At 41.2% G+C, this 10,745-nt stretch overlaps 1 protein-coding gene across 1 annotated transcript in view; it reads right to left on the minus strand.

The window, feature by feature from the left end:
- The window catches only part of LOC128692479 (centrosomal protein of 104 kDa), a 414,264-nt gene extending 407,579 nt beyond the window's left edge, over positions 1-6,685 (minus strand). Inside the window, exon 1 of the mRNA XM_070089824.1 lies at positions 6,494-6,685. The gene's annotated coding sequence lies outside the window, so the exon portion shown is untranslated. The remainder of the gene's footprint in view (positions 1-6,493) is intronic.
- Between the last annotated feature and the right edge of the window lie 4,060 nt (positions 6,686-10,745).

Here is a 10,745-nt window from a genome sequence, read left to right on the forward strand (position 1 = left end):
AGGACTCATAGGTGGTGGGGGAGAGTGGAATTATGGTTGGAAAGGGAGGTAAGAATTATGGGAAGGGAGGAATGATGGAGAGAGGGAGTGAGAAGGGGAGAGATAGAGAGAGAGAGAGAGAGAGAGAGAGAGAGAGAGAGAGAGAGAGAGAGAGAGAGAGAGAGAGAGAGAGAGAGAGAGAGAGAGAGAGAGTTAGAGACAGACAAGAGACACTACATCCAACTTTACTTCTCGTCCACTATTTAATTACCAGATATAAGAACAAACATGTCATCAACAGACACACTACTAACGAAGAAAACAAACAATAACACTGACAACGTTAACAAATCTTCACTTTTTCATTCACCAGAAAATGAATTACAATTTTTCTTACCGTAGTGTTTGGTTTCCATGTTTTTTTTCTTGTTCCACCATCCCAAAAACATGTTTTTGTTTGGGGGAGGAGGGCGGGGGGGGGGGGGTAGTTCATCAGTAAACAACAATTCTTAAAGTTATTTTATCTTATTCATTACATATGTCAAAGCCTTTGACGGGCCTTTCTGAGCCCAAAATTCTTTACAGACGTGTGTGTGTGTGTGTGTGTGTGTGTGTGTGTGTGTGTGTGTGTGTGTGTGTGTGTGTGTGTGTGTGTGTGTGTGTGTGTGTGTGTGTGTGTGCGTGGTATTAACAGCTACAGCAACACAGTCATACTTACGGACTCCCGTCTACGATAATTTATTTATTATATAATATAATCACTTTTTAAATTTGCATTGGTTCCAGCGCTGGCTGTCTCTTTCAAAGAATTGTACGAATTTTAAAATCATGTCATTGGTCAACAAATCTGGAAAAAATAGTAGAAAATATCAATTCGCTTCTTCCTTTTTCTCAATTATTTAACTCTGACCGCCATGTTATTACTGTTACTGCTGATAAGAAATATTCTTTGCCTATTCTTTCATGTCTTTATGTGGGTATCATGTTTCCTCTCTTCCTGCTATCAGCAAGTGAGAGCATCTTCCTGCTATCAGCCAGCGAGAGCATCTTCCTGCTATCAGCCAGTGTAAGCATTTTTCTGCTATCAGCAAGTGAGAGCATCTTCCTGCTATCAGCCAACGAGAGCATCTTCCTGCTATCAGCCAGTGTAAGCATTTTTCTGCTATCAGCAAGTGAGAGCATCTTCCTGCTATGAGCCAACGAGAGCATCTTCCTGCTATCAGCCAGTGTAAGCATCTTTCTGCTATCAGCAAGTGAGAGCATCTTCCTGCTATCAGCCAGCGAGAGCATCTTCCTGCTATCAGCCAGTGTAAGCATCTTTCTGCTATCAGCCAGTGTATCTTCCTGCTATCATTCAGTGTAATAATCTTCCCGCCATCATCCTTTCAGCTGATGTAAAATCCGCAGTCAGATGTTGTTGTCCTCTGCCACAATGTAAACAATGGGATGCTGCACTTATGTTTTTCCCTATTTTACCCTATGCTCTGTCCTTACCCTAATTATTTTCATGCTAATTCTTACCTTCCATTCTTGGGGGACACCACACACACACACACACACACACACACACACACACACACACACACACACATTGTATACATACAGTGAATAACCAATGCAAGCATAATGAACATTTGTCATTGCTGAATAATAACCCAAATGGAGACAGAAACTCGGATGATTTATTGGTCTGTATATTTCGACCCCCTAACTGGGGTCTTCTTCAGCAGATACAAACATTCCGATCCCTAGCAGGGGGTCGGAATATACAGGCATATTCATCTTCCGAGTTTCCGTTCCCATGTAGGTTATTATTGAACATATACAGTACATATACCAACAAGATATATTTACGTTAGTAAATGTTAGTACATGTCTTCCCTACACAACATTCATCACACCTTCATGGAATGCCACTCACAACCAACCCACTTATTGTGTCCTCTTTTTGTAGAAGCTCGTAAAAAACGTCATAAGAAAATACTACTCTCACGTCATGCTTTTTACGTCTTACAATAACACCAATAAATATTTTGAGAAAAAGCTTGTATTTGAACCTTTAAAGTATTCACATGATAACTGTGTGGCTCAGGACTGCCATAACACCTCGTTGTAATGTATTAAAATTATGTTTTTAAAACTCCTAAGGCATTTTCAAGGACTGGACGACCTTCGGCTAGTCAGCAACGAGCTGATGAGCCGGCTTACCACGGAACGGGTGGGGTCTGAACTCACGGTGAGTTAGTCGTAGAACTCCAGGTCAGTGCGTAAGCCACTGGACCACGTGGCTACAGTAAGATTCATGAATTTAAATATATTTAAAAAGAATAGAAAGGTTAGTATGGGCCCCACTGTGGGACCCATGCTAACCTCACTGGCACGTTCATTACGACAACACTGTTGGCACGTTCATTGTGATAACACTGTTGGCACGTTCATTGTGACAACACTGTTGGCACGATCATTTTGACACTGTTGGCACGTTTATTATGACAACACTGCTGGCACGTCTGTTATGACAACACTGCTGGCACGATCATTATAATAGCAACAATGTTGGCACGATCATTATGATAGCAACATTGTTGGCACGTTCATTGCTGGTTCACTGCTGGTCCGTTGATCATGGCTTCAATATTGTTGGTTCATTCAAGATAACACTGGTGGGCCATTCAAGATAACACTGGTGGACCATTCAAGATAACACTGCTGGACCATTCAAGATAACACTGCTGGACCATTCAAGATAACACTGCTGGACCATTCAAGATAACACTGCTGGACCATTCAAGATAACACTGCTGGACCATTCAAGATAACACTGCTGGACCATTCAAGATAACACTGCTGGACCATTCAAGATAACACTGCTGGACCATTCAAGATAACACTGCTGGACCATTCAAGATAACACTGCTGGACTATTCAAGATAACACTACTGGACCATTCAAGATAACACTGCTGGACCATTCAAGATAACACTGCTGGACCATTCAAGATAACACTGCTGGACCATTCATCATGGCATCAACACTACTGGTCCGTTCATTGTCACATCAACATTTTCAAGGTTAACTCGGTTAACTGTATAACAGGAAAACAATAATAATTTACCTATGTATTGATGTGACACAACAGACTGTTGTGTTCGCGTGATCAAGAAACAGGTGTTTTTATGAGGAGCTGTACTCAGATATGATCTGTTACCATGACAATTTATTATTCTGTTAGAAAATAGTGCATAGCTCTAATGGGCCAATTGGTACTGCTCAGGACACTATAATGACGAGGAATGTGCCGAGTAGACCGCGACAACAGGTTCATAACATGGTACACTTCTGCGCTGAAATGCTGAGTTGAAAGTTTTGCAGTGCTGTCTCATACTTGTATTTACAGGATGATCTTGTTTTACACCCAAGCGATCAAACAACTATACTACGCAAAACAAAATAAAAAGCAGCTTTGGGTTTCTTCATCATTCAAAGACTACGCATTTTTTCTGGGGTATTTAAATGAGGAATTCGGTAATATCAGTAGACAGTTTGTGTGTATAGTATGCTGCAGACCATCTCTGGATCGCAATGCCGAGTCTTTAAAAAGAACGCTGGATGATCTGGGGTCCTTGGTTTTCCTTAAGTTTGTCAAGAGTCAATGATCCTATTGCAATAATGCTGTAATATGTCGCCAGGATTACGTATATAAGACCGTCATTTTCCCAAGTTGGCGCCACCGCCTCTTTCAGCTGGATGTATATGTGTAGTCTCTCAGTATCTGCTTACCGTGTGTCCAGGATAGCTTGGTGACTCCGTGTTGCTTCTAACTCCCACTGAGTCTGCCTACCTTGGGTTTCCTCAGCAAGAGGCAACGTTTTGTAGCAAGATTTCGTTTAATATCAGTGACTCCTTCATGCCTTGCGTTGTTTCCTTCTGATCTAAGACTGAGACTAGGAAGGCCAAACTGGTCTGCCGATGCACTTCCGCAGATGCTTCTGTATTTGGTGTGAACAGGAACGGCTAGAGTTACAACTATTCAAATAACAGAGTCGAGGACGATAAATAAGGTGACTTTACTGTTAGGCAGCGAGCTTAGTATTCCTTAAATGTGCTGTCAACCACCGAGAACCTTTTCTCTCTACTATGAAGCTGTAAATATGAGACTGTCGTGTGGGAGAAGCTGAACTCCTAAAAGATTCTACAATAATAACTCAATGACTTACTCCATCAATAAATATTGAATTTTGAATAACCAGACCAGACACCCTTTCTGTATCCCACACTAATCTGCATGATTCAGTGTATGAGGAGAGGCCATAATGCTATTACTGTTGCCCCGTGAACTGCTATTACCCCAAGACTAACTAGCAGCGTTGCTTTGTAACATTGTAAATCTTCTAGAGAAAGCATTGCTTTCACCAGTAATAACTCCAGCAGCCTATCGAACTCATTAGGTTTTCGTCTCATAGAGGGCGCACACCAAGAAACATGTTAATTTTGGGCAAGGTCATCCACCAATGAAGAAAATGTAAACATATACATATATAATAATTACATTATGTATCACTGATATGTATAAGCTATCCTAATTTCCCGTCTATCATACCCTTGACTGTCTAATGTGCTGTCTACATCTCTCGCTGATCGCTGCTGCTGACTTCCTGCTAATACTCTTACATTTCGCACTGGCTCCCCAGCCAGCCAATCTCCGTGTCTATCGCACTGCGCCCCACCTAACTCACCCAACGCACCGTTTGCCTGCTTATCCCGCCTATCGCATTGTCTGTCTGTCTATCTTGCCTGCCGCAGTGTAGGCCTGCTCATCCTGTCTATCGTACTTTCTGGTTGTCTATCGCTGGTGCTCTGCTGTCTTAGGGCATATTGCTCTTCTATACTTGTCTATCGATGTCTCTTCCTAAGGGTCTGACTGCATATTAACTCGTCTATCGAAATGTATGCCGGTCTACGGCAATGCTTGTCTGCCTCTCAACTGCAGTGTTTGCATGTTTACTGCAGTGTCTGTCTACTGCAGTTTTTGCCTGCCAATTGGAGTGTCTGCCTGTCTATTGCAGTGCTTGCCTATGTTTAACAATATCTGTCTGTAGCAATGTCTGCCAGTCTATAACAATGTCTGCCTGTCTATAGCAATGACTGCCTAATAGCAATGTCCACCAGTCCATAATAATGTCCGCCTGTGTATAATAATATCTGCCTGTCTTTCTAATGTCTGCCAGTCTATAACAATGTCTGCCTGTCTAATCTCTGTGGGTATATCTGCTAGTAATGTCACTGGGTCTATCAACCAATAACGTCTATGGGTGTATCAGCCAGTAACGTCTATGTTTCTATCAACCAACATCTTCTATGGGTCTATCAGCCAGCATCTTCTATGGGTTTATCAGTCAGTAACGTCTATGGATCTGTCAGCCAATAACGTCTACGGGTCTTTCTGCCAGTACCGTCTATGGGTCTCCAGCCAGTAACGTCTATGGGTCTATCATTCAGTAACATCTATTGGTCTGTAAGATAGCAACGTCTATCTATATGCCAATTACGTCTATCAGCCAGTAACGTCTATGGGTCTATTAACCAGTAATGTCTATTTTTCAGTCAACTAGTAACGTTTATGGGTATGTCAGCTAGCAACGTCTATGGGTCTGTCAGGTAGCAACGTTTATGAGTCTATAAGTCAGTAACGTTTATGGGTCTATTAGCCAGTAACATCTGTGGATCTATTAACCAGTAACATCTAGGAATCTATCAGCCAGTAACATCTGTGGGTCTATCAGCCAGTAACGTCTATGGATCTATCAGCCAGTAACATCCGTGGGTCTATCAGTCAGTAACGTTTATGGATCTATCAGCCAGTAACATCTGTGGGTCTATCAGTCAGTAACGTTTATGGGTCTTTCAGCCAGTAACGTCTATGGATCTATCAGCCAGTAACATCCGTGGCTCTATCAGCCAGTAACATCTATGTGTCTATCAGCCAGTAACATCTATGTGTCTATCAGCCAGCAACATCTTTGGGTCTATCAGCCAGCAACATCAATGGGTCTATCAGTCAGTAACGTTTATGGATCTATCAGCCAGCAACATCTTTGGGTCTATCAGCCAGCAACATCAATGGGTCTATCAGTCAGTAACGTTTATGGATCTATCAGCCAGCAACATATATGGGTCTATCAGCCAGCAACATCAATGGGTCTATCAGTCAGTAACGTTTATGGATCTATCAGCTAGCAACATCTATGGATCTATCAGCCAGCAACATCTATGGATCTATCAGCCAGCAACATCTATGGGTCTATCAGCCAGCAACATCTATGGATTTTATCTTCTGGTACGCACATTTATCTTCACACTCATACATTTCAATCTAGTAATTCAGAATTATTAAACTTGAATGTCATCAAGTTCTGCCGCTGCTACAAAGTTAAGAAATAAAAAATAACCTTAAAATTAGAAGGAATAAAAGAGAGTATTTCGTAAGAGCGTCGTCAGCTTGAGTCACTCTTACCTTCAGCTTGGCTCTCACTTCCGTTATTCGTGCCGTTTTCTTCTGTTTACATCCTCCGGTGTAGTCTGCGGCTCCGGCACGCCATGTTTCATTTACTTAAAATTATACTGGACGGCCACAGCACATGGATGGGTAGATGAAGGTAATTTCAGTAGTTATGTGAGGCTGATCGACAGCATATATCCACCCCCCGCGGCGGCACCAGCCATACTGAGGTGCTGAGCGTTGTTGTACACCAGGCATGCGTGACCCCCCTCACCCCTGGCGGACGTACAAACATCTATTCCAACTGACCTGAATCACAAGTATAGGAAAACTAAAACAAATTTTTGGGTGTGTTATTTAAATCTTCAAATGCTTAGGATTCTTCCGAATTTTGTTTAAAAAGCATTGCACCAGCCTAGATTATATTTTGTACAATGCTTCACCTTATAAAGGTACGACAGTTTTTCCGATGTACATTGTACAGAGAAGTTTTCCCATTATTATTGATTAGCTGTTTATAACAGAGTGAGAGTCATTAACAGTATAACCAACAGTGTGATGGTCATTGACAGTGTGACCAACAGTGTGAGGGTCATTGACAGTGTGATCAGCAGTGTGATGGTCATTAACAGTATAACCAACAGTGTGATGGTCATTGGCAGTGTGATCAACAGTGTGATGGTCATTAACAGTATAACCAACAGTGTGATGGTCATTGACAGTGTGATCAACAGTGTGATGGTCATTAACAGTATAACCAACAGTGTGATGGTCATTGACAGTGTGATCAAGTGTGAGGGTCATTGACAGCGTGATCAACAGGGTGAGGGTCATTGACAGTATAGCCAGCAGTGTGAGGGTCATTAACAGTGTGACCAACAGTGTGAGGGTCACTAACAGTGTGACCAACAGTGTGAGGGTCATTGACAGTATAACCAGCAGTGTGAGGGTCATTAACAGTGAGACCAACAGTGTGAGGGTCGCTAACAGTGTGACCAACAGTGTGAGGGTCATTGACAGTATAACCAGCAGAGTGAGGGTCATTAACAGTGTGACCAACAGTGTGAGGGTCATTGGCAGTGTGACCAACAGTGTGAGGGTCACTAACAGTGTGACCAACAGTGTGAGGGTCATTGACAGTATAACCGGCAGTGTGAGGGTCATTAACAGTGTGACCAACAGTGTGAGGGTCACTAACAGTGTGACCAACAGTGTGAGGGTCACTAACAGTGTGACCAACAGTGTGAACAGACACATCTCTGCTAACAGATTTCTGCTTAGATCCATCAGTGTATATAATTTGTGATATATTATTAATATCACTCTAGTAACCAGACATAAGAGAATTTACCAACAGACGCCTGGCTGCCTTCAAGAAGGAGCTGGACAAATACCTAAAGTAACCGACCAGTCAGGCTGTGGTTCTTACCTTGAACTACGTGCTGCCATCAGTAACAACCTGGTTGATTAGATCCTGATCCACCGGGACCCCTAGTCAAGAAGTGTGCCGCAGGGGCGTTGACCCCTGGAACACCCTCCAGGTAGAGCAGTTGCTTTCACAAATGATTTAAGAAAATGATTACCAGTGATGAATTTCTTGGGAAGGGTTCTCAGATAAGTGACTTTATATAAACATAACTTCCGTAAAGTTGCTCTTGTTAACCTCAGTGATACAGTACTTTTTCACAATCCATTTAAATCTATGTGTATACAGTTCAAAATATTTGTAATGATGTTGTCTGGTTTATTTCCTAACATTGTAATACCAAATAGAATGTCACTCTCAGTAATTCTGTCACTGATACTAGGTATACCAAGTTCCTTCCTCATATTAAGATCCTTCTCAGTTTCAGGTGCCAAGAATATTTCTGATGGCTATGTTTGGCTTGAGCTCCAAGATCCAGAGAAAACTTTCCTTAACTAATATTACCAACATGGGCTCTGAATAATCAATTATGGTTGTCATATATACCTCCTCTTCACTATTCTTACACTAGAACCATAGTGACAGTTGTAGCCACCAACAGTTATGAGAGTATTTAGCATGTCTTCGTATTTCTTGTTTAGTTGTGGTGTGATTAATTTATTAAAGGGTACGTCTACGTCAAGACGTCAAGACGTAAGATTTAACGAAACTGATGTTTTCAAAGTGAGAATAAATGTTTGTGGGATGTCGTCTGCTTGACAGTATCATTGTATTCATCTACATAAATGTATTAACAAGGATAAAAAAAATTCACATTATTTGACGAATAAAATAATTACATTTGCACGTACACATCTGAATTACACTTTCCGTCGTTGACGACTGAGAAGATAACTTTGCTGTACATTACTGTATCCTGGTGTATTACTGTATCCTGGTGTATTACTGTATCCTGGTGTATTACTGTATCCTGGTGTATTACTGTATCCTGGTGTATTACTGTATCCTGGTGTATTACTGTATCCTGGTGTATTACTGTATCCTGGTGTATTACTGTATTCAGGTGTATTACTGTATCCAGGTGTATTACTGTATCCAGGTGTATTACTGTATCCTGGTGTATTACTGTATCCTGGTGTATTACTGTATCCTGGTGTATTACTGTATCCAGGTGTATTACTGTATCCAGGTGTATTACTGTATCCTGGTGTATTACTGTATCCTGGTATATTACTGTATCCTGGTGTATTACTGTATCCTGGTGTATTACTGTATCCTGGTGTATTACTGTATCCTGGTGTATTACTGTATCCTGGTGTATTACTGTATCCTGGTGTATTACTGTATCCTGGTGTATTACTGTATCCTGGTGTATTACTGTATCCAGGTGTATTACTGTATCCTGGTGTATTACTGTAGCCTGGTGTATTACTGTATCCAGGTGTATTACTGTATCCAGGTGTATTACTGTATCCAGGTGTATTACTGTATCCAGGTGTATTACTGTATCCAGGTGTATTACTGTATCCAGGTGTATTACTGTATCCAGGTGTATTACTGTATCCTGGTGTATTACTGTATCCAGGTGTATTACTGTATCCAGGTGTATTACTGTATCCAGGTGTATTACTGTATCCTGGTGTATTACTGTATCCAGGTGTATTACTGTATCCAGGTGTATTACTGTATCCAGGTGTATTACTGTATCCAGGTGTATTACTGTATCCAGGTGTATTACTGTATCCAGGTGTATTACTGTATCCAGGTGTATTACTGTATCCAGGTGTATTACTGTATCCTGGTGTATTACTGTATCCAGGTGTATTACTGTATCCTGGTGTATTACTGTATCCAGGTGTATTACTGTATCCTGGTGTATTACTGTATCCAGGTGTATTACTGTATCCAGGTGTATTACTGTATCCTGGTGTATTACTGTATCCTGGTGTATTACTGTATCCTGGTGTATTACTGTATCCAGGTGCATTACTGAATCCAGGTGTATTACTGTATCCTGGTGTATTACTGTATCCAGGTGTATTACTGTATCCAGGTGTGTTACTGTATCCTGGTGTATTACTGTATCCAGGTGTATTACTGTATCCTGGTGTATTACTGTATCCAGGTGTATTACTGTATCCAGGTGTACTACTGTATCCTGGTGTATTACTGTATCCTGGTGTATTACTGTATCCTGGTGTATTACTGTATCCTGGTGTATTACTGTATCCTGGTGTATTACTGTATCCTGGTGTATTACTGTATCCAGGTGTATTACTGTATCCAGGTGTATTACTGTATCCAGGTGTATTACTGTATCCAGGTGTATTACTGTATCCTGGTGTATTACTGTATCCTGGTGTATTACTGTATCCTGGTGTAGTACTGTATCCAGGTGTATTACTGTATCCTGGTGTATTACTGTATCCTGGTGTATTACTGTATCCTGGTGTATTACTGTATCCTGGTGTATTACTGTATCCTGGTGTATTACTGTATCCTGGTGTATTACTGTATCCAGGTGTATTACTGTATCCTGGTGTATTACTGTATCCAGGTGTATTACTGTATCCTGGTGTATTACTGTATCATGGTGTATTACTGTATCCTGGTGTATTACTGTATCCAGGTGTATTACTGTATCCTGGTGTATTACTGTATCCTGGTGTATTACTGTATCCTGGTGTATTACTGTATCCTGGTGTATTACTGTATCTTGGTGTATTACTGTATCCAGGTGTATTACTGTATCCTTGTGTATTACTGTATCCTGGTGTATTACTGTATCCTGGTGTATTACTGTATCCTGGTGTATTACTGCATCCTGGTGTATTACTGTAT

Source organism: Cherax quadricarinatus, chromosome 30 (genome assembly GCF_038502225.1).
Source record: "Cherax quadricarinatus isolate ZL_2023a chromosome 30, ASM3850222v1, whole genome shotgun sequence".
Lineage (NCBI taxonomy): Eukaryota > Metazoa > Arthropoda > Malacostraca > Decapoda > Parastacidae > Cherax > Cherax quadricarinatus.